The sequence below is a fragment of the Gopherus evgoodei genome, chromosome 3 (genome assembly GCF_007399415.2).
Source record: "Gopherus evgoodei ecotype Sinaloan lineage chromosome 3, rGopEvg1_v1.p, whole genome shotgun sequence".
NCBI lineage: Eukaryota > Metazoa > Chordata > Testudines > Testudinidae > Gopherus > Gopherus evgoodei.
Genome location: NC_044324.1, coordinates 191,605,379 through 191,622,141, shown reverse-complemented (window position 1 = coordinate 191,622,141; position 16,763 = coordinate 191,605,379). Strand labels below are relative to the sequence as shown.

At 40.0% G+C, this 16,763-nt stretch overlaps 1 pseudogene; it reads left to right on the top strand.

Annotated features, from left to right (window-relative positions):
* Positions 1 to 7,260: 7,260 nt before the first annotated feature.
* Positions 7,261 to 12,091, top strand: LOC115649428 (annotated as a pseudogene).
* Positions 12,092 to 16,763: the final 4,672 nt, after the last annotated feature.

The following is a 16,763-nucleotide window of genomic DNA, read 5'->3' as shown; positions in this document are numbered from 1 at the left end:
GGATCTTACTGGACAGTTAAGCTTTGCAAATGTAATCTCAGTTCTGTAACTTGTATTGCCTTTGGTTTGCCTCTGTCTATATTTTTTCATAGCCAGCTGGGGCCAAAAGCAGTTTTTCTTTGTACTTAGCATGGTCTGCATTGATTCTTGACCTTGAACGCAGAGCAACTTTCTCTTTCTCTCTGGGCCAAGCTGAATTTCAAATTAACCCGTTCCTTTCCTCAATAGACAAATTACTCACACTGTGTCAGAGGCTTATTTTGGTGATTAAAAGCTCCTCTGAGATGTATGATCTTATCTAGATTGAAGGTACCTTCTAGTGGACATTGTTTAGATGGATTTTCACACATGTAAAGATTCCAATTCCCTAAATACCTGCAGGTTGTTGGACCATAATGTACATGCATGTAATATGGGGTACCCTTAGGGGGTGAGGTGGAATGCTTAGACTGTCCCCCACCCATTTTCCAATCACACACACACACAGGGGGGATGCCCTGTCCACGCTAGCGGCACGTAAACTAAGGGTCTCTCCCTACAGGGTACTCACACAGGAGAGGCTAACGAGGATGGCCACGACCCTCCTACATCTCCCTTCAGCAAAGAGCGTCAGCTAGTCTCAGGGAGACGGTGCCGCTTACTCTGTTGCATCCAGTGAGATGATCAGACTGTCAGTAGCCTACACAGAAAGGAAGCGGGGAGGGAAGATGGGTTCACACGCACCTAGACCCAGGTAGCTTCCTCGCCAGACGATGCCAGGCTGAGTCAGCCCACCGTGGGTCAGATCTTCTAAGATCCTTTAGTTACCGGGCTTGTGTTAGAGTAGTCCTGGTCACGAGCTTTCGCTTCACAGAGTACTCTGGGTGTCTTCCGGTAACAGTCACTCACACTGGTGTACACACACACACACACACCCCAAGGCCTTTATTTCCATTTACCACGGTGCATCTGTATCTTACGTCCGGACCCAATACCATGAGGCAGTATAACAACCCCTCTTGAGGCGGTAAAAACCCCTCAGCACCGGTGCATACCTAATGTATTTCCCTATGCATTAACCTTGTTGGCCAACCAAGCAGTTTTCCAGTACTGCATCAAACTAACCTTATTGGGAATGGCAAAACTGTTCCCCAGCACCGCTCTGCATCTGATCTTGTTGCACAGTCAATAAGTTCAGATGGCATAAGCCCAACAGGGACAGAAGGCCCCACGGACAGTCCTCCTTTGATACCCCAATAGAGATTTCAAAAGGTCTCATACTTCTCTTGTGGTGCCATGAGGTTTGAAGGGGAACAATCCATGGCCACTGCCTGTGTCTCAGTAGGCATTGCCATCCCGGACGAGCCCTCAAATTGTTGGAGAAAACCTCATTTCTCGCTTTTTGTTTGGGTGCAGCAGAGTCAGATACTTTATTCTGTTTAGCAGCTACAACAGGGAGAGAGTGCACTAGGACATAGGGTCTCCCCTTCCTAGACAGGTCTCTCAACAGGTAAACAATTACAGCAAGCATTTATACTTTTGTTACAGACAATAATAAGCAACAGCTGCATTTTGTTTATATATAGGTCATCCTGATATCTTGTTTTTCTCACTCAAGAGACTCCAGTCTACTTTTCGTATTATCTACACAAGGTCGAAAAACAACTTCTTACGCAGTTCTTTTCCACTCGCCTCATACAATCCTCACTTCTACAAATCTCGCATTATTAGGGTTACGGTTAGCCTAACTCTTGCTAACAGAGACTGTCATGCATTAAGATCCCCTACAAACCCCTGTCAGTTCTTTCTGTACTTCCACAAAGCTGTTCCACTGCAGATAAATAATGAGAGTAATTGGAGGGCCCTTATAAATGGGTCAGTAGACAGCTATTGTAACTGGGTCCCTTGATTGGATTGTGGTTGTGTTGTAAATGAAGCCATAGTACAGTTAGTCAGCAAACAATTTAGCAAACTCTCATTGTTTGTGAACCTGCATTACTATTGCAGCAATGCGTTATTTCAAGTGATCACACACTTGTTTTTCCATAAACAGATTATAATGTTAAAATTTTACCAAAGAAAATACAGAAGTGTTTTTTAATTTACTTCAGCTAAATGCAGTCTAATGCTACAACACATTCAATAACTTAGCAGTAACTGTGCCTGCTTTTGGTGGGATTTCCTCTTCTAGTGAGGCAGTGAATCTGATCTATGGGGACCAGATCCTTTTTCACATTTAAATGCAATACTTCTAGTAGCCACTTCTGCAGAATTTTGTACTCCAGATACTGGGGTAACAATAACAGTATAAATACTTCGATAGATAGATGATCTCCAGCCCATAACCTAAGGATCATTTTGCATCTGCCTTTGGATTTCAAATACAGCAGTTTTATAATATAGTTTTATTTTCTTTTATAGTGCAGCTCAGCAAACGGTAAAGCCTCTACCTCAGTGGTTTCCCCAGGAATTGAAATTGGGGGGTGTTTGAATTTACGGGGAGGTGGTGTCACAACCGATGAGATATATAAAAGAGATATGAATAAAGTAAATATTTTGTTAGGATAATGCAAATTTAACATAAGAATAATGCAAGTTATACCAAAACACATAACGGGTCTAGATTTCTAAAAACATATAATTTTTTTTCAAAAATGTATTTAATTTAAATTGACTTTTGAAAAGTAAGCCATCATGGGATAAGAGGGAAGTTCTCTTATGGATCAGTAACTGGTTAAAAGATGGGAAACAAAGAGTAGGAATAAATTATCAGTTTTCAGAATAGAGAGAGATAAATAGTGGTATCTCTGAGGGGTCGGTACTGGGACTATTACCGTTTAACATACTCATAAATGATCTAGAAAAGTGGGTAAACAGTGAGGTAGCAAAATTTGCAGATGATACACTTCTATTCAAGATAGTTAAGTCCCAGGCAGACTGCAAAGTGTTACAAAGGAATCTCACAAAACTGGGTGACTGGGCAACAAAAAGGGCAGATGAAATTCAGTGTTGATAAATGCAAAGTAATGCACATTGGAAAACAATCTCAACTATACATACAAAATGAAGAAGTCTGAATTAGCTGTTAACACTCAAGAAAGATCTTGGAGTCATTGTGAATAGTTCTCTGAAAACATCCACTCGTGCAGCGGCAGTCAATGATTCTCAACATTCTGTTTGCTTTTTTAAAAAGAACAGGAGTACTTGTGGCACCTTAGAGACTAACAAATTTATTTGAGCATAAGCTTTCGTGGGCTCCAGCCCATTTCATCGGATGTAGCCCACGAAAGCTTATGCTAAAATACATTTATTAGTCTCTAAGGTGCCACAAGTACTCCTGTTCTTTTTGTGGATACAGACTAACACGGCTACTACTCTGAAACCATTGTTTTTTAAAGAAAGGGATAGATAATAAGACAGAAAATATCATATTGCCTCTATATAAATCCATGGTATGTGTACACCTTGAATACTGTAAGGAGATCTGGTCACCCCATCCCAAAAAAAGATATATTGGAAATGGGAAAGGTACAGAGATGGGCAACTAAAATGATTAGGGGTATGAAACAGGAGGAGAAATTAAAATGACTAGAAATTTTCAGCTTAGAAAAGAGATGACTAAGGGGGAATATGATAGAGGTCTATAAAATCTTGACTGGGGTGAAGAAAGTGAATAAGGAAATGTTATTTAATCCTTCACATAACACAAGAACTAGCAGTCACCCAATGAAATTAATAGGCAGCAGGTTTTAAAAAAACAAAAGGAAGTACTTCTTCACACAACATAAAGTTTAACCTGTGGAACTCTTTGCCAAGGGATGCTGTGAAGACCAAAACTATAACAGGATTTTAAAAAGAACTAGATACATTCCTGGAGAATAGGTCCATCAGTGGCGATTAGCTAGGATGGGGAGAGATGCAACACCATGCTCTGAGTGTCCCTAGCCTATTTGCCAGAAGCTGGGAATGGGCAACGGGATGGATCACTTGATGATTACCTGTTCTGTTCATTCCCTTTGATGCACCTGGCCTTGACCACTGTCGGAAGACAGGATACTGGGCTATATGCACTATTAGTCTGACCCAGTATGACCATTCTTTATGTAAAAATTAATTATAATAATAAAAATGTTTAGAACAGAAACTCAACATAATGACCTCTCAAGATATCAACAATGTGAGATAACAACCTTGGCAAACATTGCATTTTAAAAAATTTGGCCTAGTAGGAAACATATTTGTATAAGTTTTCATTTCCAGTCACAAATCTAGCATTCTGGAGCAAAGTCACTAAAATATAGTCCAACAAACAAATGTTCATTTAACGTGCCCCTTATTTAAGACATCAGAGGTGCTTTCACGTGAGTACACCTCCCAGCTAGGGGGCAAGAAGGCACCTTGCTTGTTCCTCCAGCTGCTTACTGTTTGCTCTGGCCACGGCTGTTCATTCACTCCATCACTCTGTTGCCAATGGCCCTGTGCAATCACCTTCTGCTGCCACCTGCCACTATGACCTCTGTGAGTTGGTCTCTTGAGGTTTCACCCAGCTCTCAGTGATTTCAGCTGAGCTCTCAGTGGGGGAACCTCGCTGCTAGTGCAGTCTGGGCTGTCTTTTACACAAAAACACTGTCCCCACAGGAACACTGTCCCACAGCAGGACTAAGCATTTAGACCTGATTATCAGTGATTTCAGTTGCAGTGGTCACTTAACAGAACAAAAGACTATCTATGGAGCCTAATCAGCTCTGTCTTTAAACAGCGGAGAGGAAGAGGTCCCCACCCTCTCTTTTGATGCCCTCAATCAGCACAGGCTAAGTACAGTTCTACTGCCCTTTACTCATACAGTAAGAACAACATTTCATTCCCAACCCCACCTACTGCATTCAAGTGATTTGTAACCCAACCCCAGCCAAAATCTATCACTTGGGCAACAGAACTCTGTTTGCTGGCTACCTAGGTAGATTAGGTGTGAATGTAAATACAGCTGTCAGGGAAAGCTCATTTAGACTTTGCTTACAAATCATCATTTGGAATTATTAAGTTGGCCAACATCACCAAAATGAATGCACTGACATTGTCATTAAAAACAACAGCTGTATAAGGAAGCTAGTCTATGTTCATACTTTTCAAATCTATTATACTTTCAGATACACGTATTTTATCATACACTGTATATGCTTTTAAAGTGTGTATTAATGTTTCAATTTCAATTCAATTTTCCAAACAGTCACTACATTGGCATGTTTCAGAGTAGCAGCCGTGTTAGTCTGTATCTGCAAAAAGAACAAGAGTACTTGTGGCACCTTAGAGACTAACAAACGTATTTGAGCATAAACTTTCGTGGGCCTACTTCATCAGATTCATAGAATGGAACTTATACTGCTGAGATATATATACATACAGAGAACATGAAAAGGTGGGAGTTGCCCAACCATCTCTAAGAGGCTAATTAATTAAGATGTGCTATTGTCAGCAGGAGAAAAAAAACTTTTGTAGTGATAATCAAGATAGCTCATTTAAGACAGTTTGACAAGAAGGTGTGAGGATACTTAACATGGGGAAATAGATTCAATCTGTGTAATGGCTCAGCCATCCCAGTCTCTATTTAAGCCTAAATTGATTGTATCTAGTTTGCATATTAATTCAAGTTCAGCAGTTTCTAGTTGGAGTCTGTTTTTGAAGCTTTTCTGTTGCAAAATTGCCACCTTTAAATCTGTTACTTAATGGCCAGAGAGGTTGAAGTGTTATCCTACTGGTTTTTGAATGTTATGATTCCTGATGTCAGGTTTGTGTCCATTTATTCTTTTGTGTAGAGACTGTCCGGTTTGGCCAATGTACATGGCAGAGGGGCATTGTTGGCACATGATGGCATATATCACATTGGTGGATGTTCAGGTGAACGAGCCCCTGATGGCGTGGCTGATGTGATTAGGTCCTATTATGGTGTCATTTGAAAAGATATGTGGACAGAGTTGTCATCGGGCTTTGTTGCAAGGATAGGTTCCTGGGCTAGTGTTTTTGTTCTGTGGTGTGTGGTTGCTGGTGAGTATTTTCTTCAGGTTTAGGGGCTGTCTGTAAGCAAGAACAGGCCTGTCTCCCAAGATCTAGGAGAGTGAGGGATCATCTTTCAGGATAGGTTGTAGATCTTTGAGGATGCGCTGGCTAGGTTTTAGCTGGGGCCTGAAGGTGACAGATAGTGGCGTTCTGTTACTTTCTTTGTTGGGTCTGTCCTGTAGTAGGTGACTTCTGGGTACTCTTCTGGCTCTGTCAATCTGTTTTTTCACTTCAGCAGGTGGGTATTGTAGTTTTAAGAATGCTTCATAGAGATCTTGTAGGTGTTTGTCTCTGACTGAGGGATTGGAGCAAATGTGGTTATATCTTAGAGCTTGGCTATAGACAATGGATCATGTAGTGTGTCCTGGATGGAAGCTGGAGGCATGTAGGAAAGTATAGCGGTCAGTAGGTTTCCGATATAGGGTAGTGTTTATGTGACCATCGCTTATTAGCACAGTAGTGTCAAGGAAATGGACCACTTGTGTAGATTGGTCTAGGCCAGAGGTTGGCAACCTTTCGAAAGTGGTGTGCCAAGTCTTCATTTATTCACTCTAATTTAAGCTTTTGCGTGCCAGTCATACTGCTAACATGTTTAGCATCTGATTGTCTCCTGGTCTTTCCAAGTCTCTCACTTTTTCTTGACCATCTGGACATTTGTGATGGCTTTCACACCTTATCTCTTCCTAATGCATTTATTCCTCATTCACACAAACAGTCTCTCACAGAAACTTTCAAAAGTATACAGACAGCAGTATTTTATATTCAACAGAATACATTGTAAATCAAGCCTTGCTAAATCTTATAACTAAAAGAATTCATACTGGGGCTTCAGGCCCTCAACATTTCTCTAATCTGTTTATCATAGACACAATACAAAATCCTGTCTCTTACTACTAGGCTTTATAACAGGTCCTAATTGTAATGCATATTGGAAACAAGATCCCAGTCTCAGAGGGTCATTCCTTACTATTATTCAAAAAGGGTGGCTGGCATAATGAAATCAAAGTTTACATCAATTATTATAGTACAATTCGTACAATTATAAAATCCTGCTGTCTATTTGGCTATAGGTGTGTAGTGCTCAATTGTCTCTATCTACTTCGTAAGAGATGCGGCAGGATAGGATAGAAAATAATAAAATTTATAATATTATTATAAATATAATATTATCATCTCAGATCAGTGGGTTCGGATGGGGTCCCAAATGACAAACGCACAGAGATTCGTATGACGCTCTCTCTTCAACTTTTCAACGGTAACTGCCGGTGGGGTGGCGTCTTTATATGCGAAGTGCGTGCTCACACGTCTCATGCATAATTATCAATATTATAATATGTGCTTCTGAAAACATAATATTTAATATTGTCAACTTTTATCGACTGATAATTATTCTTGGTGGAATTCCGGTGCGATTTTAAAATTATACTATTATTTCTCTCTTTCTTTCCTGGAAACTCACTGCAGACTGGCAGCCAATGGCTCACGGACTGGCACCTGTCCATGGACCACCACTTTGAGTAGCACTGATCTAACGGATTTCCAGCTCAGGCTAGAGCAATAGGGAAGTTCACTTGTGTGTGACTATCAAAGAAATGCTAAAAAGTCTTAGGGTGTTCAAGCCAATTCACTTGTTAGAATAGATCAAAGGGAGATGTTGAGTATATTGTTTTCACCTATCTGCTATCACCTTGCATGTAGTTACATTATGTATACCCTGTAATTAGAAAATCCTAGATCAAAGGTGTGTTTGTATTAGGATGAGAATTTACTTAATATTTAAAACTTCATGAAAACTAATGAAGAATTTGTTCCGGCTATTGCATTACGTTTGCCCATCACATGAGATTGGAGCTTTGAAAATGTAAAAGATTGCTAACTTCAAAGCATGGGTCATTATGTTCAACAATGTAAGCTCACAAACTCAGTTTGCATTTGGTCAGCCAAGGAAGAGCCCAGCTGTGAATGAAAACACTGGCCAAATTGCCTTCTCTGGAAGAAGTTATAATAATGAATCCAGGGATGGATCCTATATCTCTGAGCTGTGTTTGACACTTACAGGGAACATTCCAGACACAAAGACAGAGATCCTCAAAGTTATTTTAGATAACTATGAGAGACTTCTGGAAAACCAGCAGATTGCTACATCTCTGCTATCACTTTGAACTTTCACATTTTGATTCACCTGTTAATGTATTTTATCTGCTTTAGCCTCTCGATAACTCTCATTTCTTGTTCTTAGCTAATAAACATTGAGTTAGTTTATTAGAGAAATTGGCTGTCAGCATTGTCTTTGGTGTGAGATCCCAGAGTGTCCAATGATCTGGTATAAGTGACTGACCCCTTGGGGTTGGGAGTAACCTAATGAGAGGTGATTGTTGGTTTTAATAACCTTTCATCACAAAGTCCAGTTTGGGTGGTAAAGAAGGGCTGGAGAGCCTAAGGAGGCAGTCTATGACTCCATAGTAAGACTAATATGTTAATCCATGAATGCACAGTTATTATTGGCTTGGTGAAATCTAATTATAGAATATACTACCAGTTTGGGGTGTCTGCCCTGTTTTTTGACAGTCTGACCTCAGATTGGCACTCTCAGTTGTAAGCCATGCCAGACAGCGTGACACTCTTACCAACAAAAGTTGGTCCAAGAAAAGATATCACATTCACTATCTCTCTAATATCCTGGGACCGACACAGCTACAACTACACTACATACAACTAAAGAGATACAGACAGGCAGCTGTTGGGATTTTCAAAAGTGCCTAGGTTATCCTGGATGTCCTGTGTAACTACATGTTATAACTGAAACTCCTAAGGAAAGATGTTGAAAAGGAAATAAGAAAAAACATAGAAAAACATCTTTTGCATCTGTAAACCTTAATGCAAGAAAAGGAAATTATATCATCAAGTACAATCTATCAGGAATTCAGGAGCAGCATTTTCAATTGCAACCAAATAGTGGCTCAATTAGAAGAACTTAATTAAAAATGGAAGTTAGTGAGGTATTTCTATCATGAATGCTAATTTCCCATCTGCAGAAATACCCGCAGATGAGTCTCGAAATTCCGTGAGATGTGGGAGAATGGCTTAGAAAGCCACCAAGCAGGCGAGGGCTTTGGCCTCCCAACCACATGATGGATCCCAGATGTTCAAGCCATCTTAACTTTCCAATATTTATCCTGTTTGCAATTCAATTTTAAATTTTATATTATCTTCTTATCCTAACATTACTTACCCTATTAATCAATGTTCTCCCGCACATATTTCTCAATAAAAGCATTCCCACTGCATTTATTCGGCTTTCATTCTAATATCATAAATTAAGTAAATACCCGGGTGTTGTCTGAGGTGCTGTCAGATGCTACCGGTGTGGTGCTCTGCTCTCTCCTTGTTGGTATCACTCGGCTGCGTGCGTGTGTTCCCTCTTGTGCTGTCCCAGCTCTGCAGATAGCTGACACAGCAGACCCGAAGAGAACCCCCAATGACCACAGAGTCTAGTAAGGTACGAAGGCACATCAGCCAGCTTTATTGCAATCTCGGACACAATTGCAGTTCCCCGTAGATTACTTAGTCTACCAGGCATACTATGAGAAAGTGCCTCTTGGCAATGGACCCGGCTCAGTCAGTGGTGGGACTTTCCACTGCCCCCTAGGGCGGACAAAGACATCGCCCCAGGGATACATTTTTATACACAGGTACAAACAAGTTAAACATCACTCCGGACGTATTGAGGTGCAGCCCCTCTACGCAGCAAGGTACAACCCCTCTACGTAGTAAGGTGCCGCCTCTCACCTTGTACATGTTGGTTCGATCAAAACAACTCTATCCATCATTTTACCCTTTTGCCCCTGTCATTGGAATGGGTCGGCCTGTTCTTTCTTATCTGTGGAATGTTCCAGTATAAGGTGTTCTGGTACCATGTTTATACTTCAGTATGCTAGGTGAATTTATGTTTATGCAATATCAGCCCTTTCCTTGCCAACATCTGTAAACTGAGGCGGCCTTCAGCTCACAGCTTGACTTTGCTTTCTAGCTAAGTCTTGACATTACTTTAGTTCAGGCCTCAGGCCTCATACTGGGCCTTTATCAGGGCCTTCACTTACTACACCGGGGTAACGGAATTTATATTAATTATTTTTATGCCTAATTTACAGATGGCAAAGTGAGGCCCAATCAACGTATTTATCAAGCAGAGACATCTGGTTGCTGAACACACAAGTAATTCTGAATCAGATGATGGCAATGTACATGAAACCGAAGTATTGTCAACTAAAAGAATTCGTGCTAGCTTTACTCGGATATATGACTCTTCATACATTCAGTTTGGTTTTGTAGCCACGAATGATGGTGGAGTACCAAAACCACAGTGCGTTATTTGTGGAGATGTGTTGGCTAATGATGCAATGAAGCCTCAAAGCTCAAGAGGTATTTAAATATAAAACATAATGAAATTAGTTCAAAGCCAAAAGAGTTCTTCGAAAGAAAGCATGTTGATTTAAAAGGCTATCAGAAACAGATCTTTGAAGTGTCACACATAAATACTTGTGCTTTGCGAGCTTCTTATAAAGTAGTGCTTCACGTTGCTAAGGCTAGAAAGCCACACACAATCGGTGAGACAGTAGTGATAGGCTGCATTAAAGATGTCTGCATGGAAATGCTGGGCAAGCCAGCGGCAAAGAAAGTGGCTCAGGTGCCACTTTCAAATGACACTATAGCGCGACAAATTCATGATCTGGCTCACAATATGGAAGGTCAGCTCATAGGACAGATTAAATTAGCAAAGTGCTTTTCTTTGCAGCTTGATGAATGTACAGATGTTGCTAATATGGCAATTCTGATGGTGCATGTGCGCTTTGAACATGAGAGTGATTTGAAGGAAGAGTTTTTGTTTTCTGCTTCACTACCAACAAAAATAACTAGTTCTGAAGTGTTCAAGACTGTGAGCGACTACATTGTTAACAAATGTGGGTTGGATTTCAAGTTTTGTGTAGGTATATGTTCTGATGGTGCTGCCGCAATGACAGGATGGCATTCTGGAGTGGTTACCCAGATTAAGGCGCTTGCACCGGAATGCAACTCAACACACTGCTTCCTTTACCGAGAAAGCCTTGCAACAACAAAAAATGTCAACGGAACTGAACAGTATGCTCAGCGAGGTCATAAAAATTGTGAACCATGTAAAGGCGAATGCTTAAAATTCAAGACTATTTGCTACATTATGGGATGATATGGGAGCTGATCATAAATAGCTCCTATTGCATGCTGATGTACGTTGTTTATCAAGGGGAAAAGTCCTGTCAAGAATATTTGAGCTCTGAAACGAGCTTGCCGAGTTTCTTCAGGACAAAAAACCAAATTGATCACAATTGTTCCTAGATGTGGATTGGATAGCCAAGCTGGCTTATTTGGCTGATATCTTTGCCATCTTTAGTTATCTCAACACCTCCATGCAGGGAAGGATGGCTTCGTGTCTTACAATGGCAGCCAAGACTGACAGAAACGAAAGCTAAAAGCATGGAAGAGTTGAGTGTCAAGAGATCCTTATGACATTTTTCACAACTTAGCGACAATCATTGCCGATGCAGACGAAGATCTTGATGTTACATCTCTACGAAATGTCATCAGTGAACACTTGACAAATTTGGCAGAACGTTTTGAGTTTTACTTTCCAGCAGAAGAAGATCCATGGAAAGGGACCGGATGGATCCAAAATCAATTTATTCCATTTAAAGATGACTTAACTGTCGCTATGGAGGATAAGTTTTTGGAGCTGGCTGCTGATGAAAGATTGAAGATGAGTTTCAAAACTATAACATCGCTTGCTTCCTTTTGGATAAAAGTGAAAGCAGAATATCCTGAGCTTACTGAAATTGCTCTGAAAACTCTTCTCCCATTTCCTTCAACATACCTCTGCGAGACTGGCTTCTCAACCATGAGTGTCATTAAGACACAGTACAGGAATAGTATGGATAGTCATTCTCCATTGCATGTGGCACTGTCCTCAATTGAACCATGACTGGATAAGCTGACAAAGAAGACGCAGGCTCACCTTTCACATTAGTAAAGGTTAAGGTTTTAACATGCCTATTATTGTGTTAATAATTTTTTCATAATATCTTTGTTAGGAGACTTTGCTGGTTCGATTTTTTAATTTTTTTTATTTGTATTATAATATTGTATTTGTTTACAAAATAAACATAAAATAAAAAATGTCTGCTAACTTTTATTTTATTCATTATATTGTTTCCGATATAAATTAATATTACTACGAATGTTCAAATAATATTTTCTTATAATAGTCATCTTCTACTATCTGCACAGACGCAGAGCCTTTCAGTCAGTCTTCAATGTATTTAAATGGGAACATCTCCGCATGTACACCACACTCCCATTCCAATTAATACAGTGAAGAATGTTAGCTTTTTCTGATCTGATGTGCTACGTGCCTATGTGAAAACAATAATAATATGGCACAAATATGGTACCGATCCCTGGCAAATATGGTACCGGTCCGTGGCACATTGGGGGGAAAAAATTGCCAGTCCACCACATCAGATAGTTTGAGAAGCACTGCGTTAGACAGCATCACAGAGAGAGAGATGCTTTCAAGTCACACACAACTTTTCTTCAGGTTTGGAAAAGGTACTCCCAGCATCAAAGCAAAATGCAAGGTGGAACAGATTGTTTAGCATAAAAATTTAGCACATATTGCAAGGAACCATTCAAGGTAGAGTGGTTCCTTACATGTGCTAAATAGTTACACTAAACAAACTGTTCCACCTTGCATTTTGCTGTGGCGCTGTGCATACCTTTCCCAGACCTGAAGAAGAGTTCCTGTGTGGCTTGAAAGCTTGTCTCTCTCACAAACAGAAGTTGGTCCAATAAAAGATATTTCATCTCTTTCGGCATCTACATCCTTTTGAAAAGCTGGCTGTCAGTGCTTAAAGAAGTGCAATCAATAAATGACAACTGTTGATGAGCAGTTAGCAAAACATTTAAAAGTGACTCCCAATGGAGAAAAAAAAGGGGAGGCTGTGCCCTCTCTTATTTCATAATTGAAAGCTTTTTGTTTTTAAGAGTTTGGTTTTTTACATTACATTACATTTTTACATTGGTCTTATGTATCCTGTTGTTGATTGAAGATTCTCTGGACAATCAGAGAGTTAGTAAATGATGACTTCATAGACAACAAGGAAGTGAAACCAGAGTAACTGAGAGGGACCAGTGTTTTTTATTCAGACTTTTAAAAACTCTTTGTTTTTAGTTTGTTTCTTAATACCTACTTATTTATTTCAAGCTCCTGACCAAAACCCAACCAAACAAAAGCAAAACAAACAAAAACCACCCCAAAATAAACACACACAAACTTTTAGGGAAATTAAGTCTGAAAATGCTTTTAAAAGTTCAACAGCCCCATCTCTTCAATATAGTCCCCAGGAAGATATGGATTTTGAATTGAGACTGCCAATAAATTCTCCAGAAAAAAATGGAAGATCACATTTGACATTACTGACATGTCTAAAACAAAAGGCAAGCAGGAAAAATGAACATTAAAAGAGAGGACCTTTCAGGCCTTCTTTACACATCCTACAGTAGCAAAAGGGAAAAAAAGAAAAGCATAACCCATTTAAAGTTGATCTGCAAAGGAAAATAAACTGTTATATTGAAGTGGAAAATTAACTGACTTTTAGTTTGCACCCTTTATGTTGCAGAGTAGCTGGATAAAGATGGACAATTGGCTTGTCCAAGATGAACAAATGTATTGGCCCATAGCACCCTACATGGGAGGGGTAGAGATGTAGACTGACATGATTTATAAAATCTTTATAAATTATTTAAAATCTACATGCTTTTAGAAAAGGACTTTACTGGGGAGATGTAAAAAAAATAGTTTAATTGGGATCTGGAATTCCTGGCTGTTTGGTTGACATTGTGAAAGTGGGGCTACATGTATGTAAGTTTTTATCCGTCCTTGTTCAAAAGCAGTAACAGAAATTATGGACATATGCTGGCCACTTCCCTCCCTTTCAGCCTGATTTTACACCTTTCTGCCCATTTCAATTCTCTTCCAATACTTTTTCTTTCTTTTGGTCCATTTAAAAATTCGTCCATTTCACCTCCCTCACCCCCATTGCCACCAACATCAAAGATGGGGACCCAGCATCTGGAGATGAGCCACTATGGCTTCCCAGGTTTCCATTCTATATGATCTGATATGGGCCTATGTTTCCAAAGGCGCTCAGGACCAAATCTTCAAGTGCTCAGCAATCAAAATTGAGACTAGTTTGTCCAAAGAGCACAGACCCCATTTAGGCACCTAAATAAAGATCAGATTTTCCAAAAGTGCTCAGCATCCAGCAGCTGTAATGGACCCTATGGTGAAGTATTCAAATAGCTCAGTGCCCACCATTCTAAGCTCTTTTGGAACGCTGGTCCTGATGACTCAGGCCACATTGCCAATTATTTCCCTTTGCTGATGTTACATTGACATAACCTTATTCCCAGATTTTGGACCTTAGCGTCCAAAATATGGGGGTTAGCATGAAAACCTCCAAGCTTAGTTACCAGCTTGGACCTGGTACTGCTGCCACCACCCAAAAAATTAGAGTGTTTTGGGGCACTCTGGTCCCACTGAAAAACCTTCCCTGGGGACCCCAAGACCCAAATCCCTTGAGTCTCACAACAAAGGGAAATAATCCTTTTTCCCTTCCCCCCTCCAGATGCTCCTGGAGAGATACACAGACACAAGCTCTGTGAAACTACGCAGAGTGATTCCCCCTCTCCGTTCCCAATCCTGGAACCAAAGTACTTTCCTATTCCCCCAGAGGGAATGCAAAATCAGGCTAGCAATCCAACACACAGAACTCCCCTGATTTCTTCCTCCCACCAATTCCCTGGTGAGTACAGACTCAATTTCCCTGAAGTAAAGAAAAACTCCAACAGGTCTTAAAAGAAAGCTTTATATAAAAAAGAAAGAAAAATACAAACAAATGCGCTCTCTGTATTAGATGATACAACACAGGGTCAATTGCTTAAAAGAATATTGAATAAACAGCCTTATTCAAAAAGAATACAAATCAAAGCACTCCAGCACTGATATTCATGCAAATACCAAAGAAAAGAAACCATAGAACTTACTATCTGATCTCTTTGTCCTTACACTTAGAAACAGAAGACTAGAAAATAGAACTACTTCTCCAAAGCTCAGAGGAAACAGGCAGACAGACAAAAGACTCAGACACACACTTCCCTCCACCCAAAGTTGAAAAAATCCGGTTTCCTGATTGGTTTTCTGGTCAGGTGTTTCAGGTGAAAGAGACATTAACCCTTAGCTATCTGTTTATGACATACATATATATGGAAACCTGCCATGTCATGAATTTGAGTGCATTTACTGCCCCCTCGTTGCCAGTCCTGGCTCCAAGAGGTCTGGGACAAGAGCCAATGGAATTAGTATTGTATGACACATTAGGCTGATGTGTCATAGGTTTGGCATGACAGCTATAGGTAATGAAGAAAGGAAATAGATACAAGAAATCATGTAGCATTTAAACAGGGACTTTGCAGATTTGAGATCAGCACAAAATGGGGGAAATTATGTACAGACATAGATATCCTAGGTTTGTATCCATGTTAAAAGCAGTTTCAAACAGGTTACAGACAAACACAGCTGTAATACTTTTTGCAGTCACATATAACTAGATTGCAAGCTGTATTTGTAGAGTGGTCTAGAGCAATTTCATAGTATAGATGGTTGTCTAAAATAGTAATTGTGCATTCTGGTAACTGAAACCAACCTAGCAAGAACCATGTTGGATAACAGATACCAAACAGGCTTTATCAATGGTTCTCAACCTATTTACCATTGTGGGCCACATATGCAACTCTCTATGTGTTACATGGGCTGCATCCACACAATCTGTATACTACTGGTACGGCCCTGAGGATGTCACATGAGCTGCAACTGTGTGCTGATTCGGCCGCAAGAGGGTCATGGGTTGAGAACCACTGGGATGTATTCATCCTAGCATATTACTGGGAGGATACCTGGAGTAGAATGTGCTATCTAGTCTATAGTCAAGCAGTAGCAATGGTGGAACTGCCAGTGTACACAGAGCTCAAGTATTTTTTACTATTGTGTCTACAGATGGTCCCAATTATTTTTCTGCAGATATTTTTGTGTTTTTGATCAAAAAATTAAATACCAAAAGTTTTCAGCTGAAAAACCAAAAGATTTTGGCCAGAACATTTTGACAAAACAAAACAAAACAAAACAAACAGAAAGAACGCAACCCCAGTTTTTTTCCACAGAAAGAAGGTGCTATTCATGAAAATTTTCTTTTAAGTCAGAAACTCAATTTTCCATCAAAAATGGTTTTGGTGGAAATTTTTCACCCAGTCCTAATTGTGTCATCTAACTTTGCTCTAAATTAGGCCATGCAATGATAGAAACTTCAGCCCTACTTAGTGCTCACACTGTTACCACGACACTATAGACTAGATACTATACACTCCACCATTCACCCTGCCAATACATTTGTTAGAGTGGACACAGCCTGTATTATATCAATTTTCCATCATGGTTATAGTTAGAATTGTTTATTTCCAGAATAGACAGGAAATTTTCAGACAGCCGTGCATACTAATAGAAATTGCTGTAGATTACTTCCTAACAGTGCCTGGGAAAAGGGCCCTGTCCCAAGGACAAATCTAAGGATCTGACTCTTAAGGGT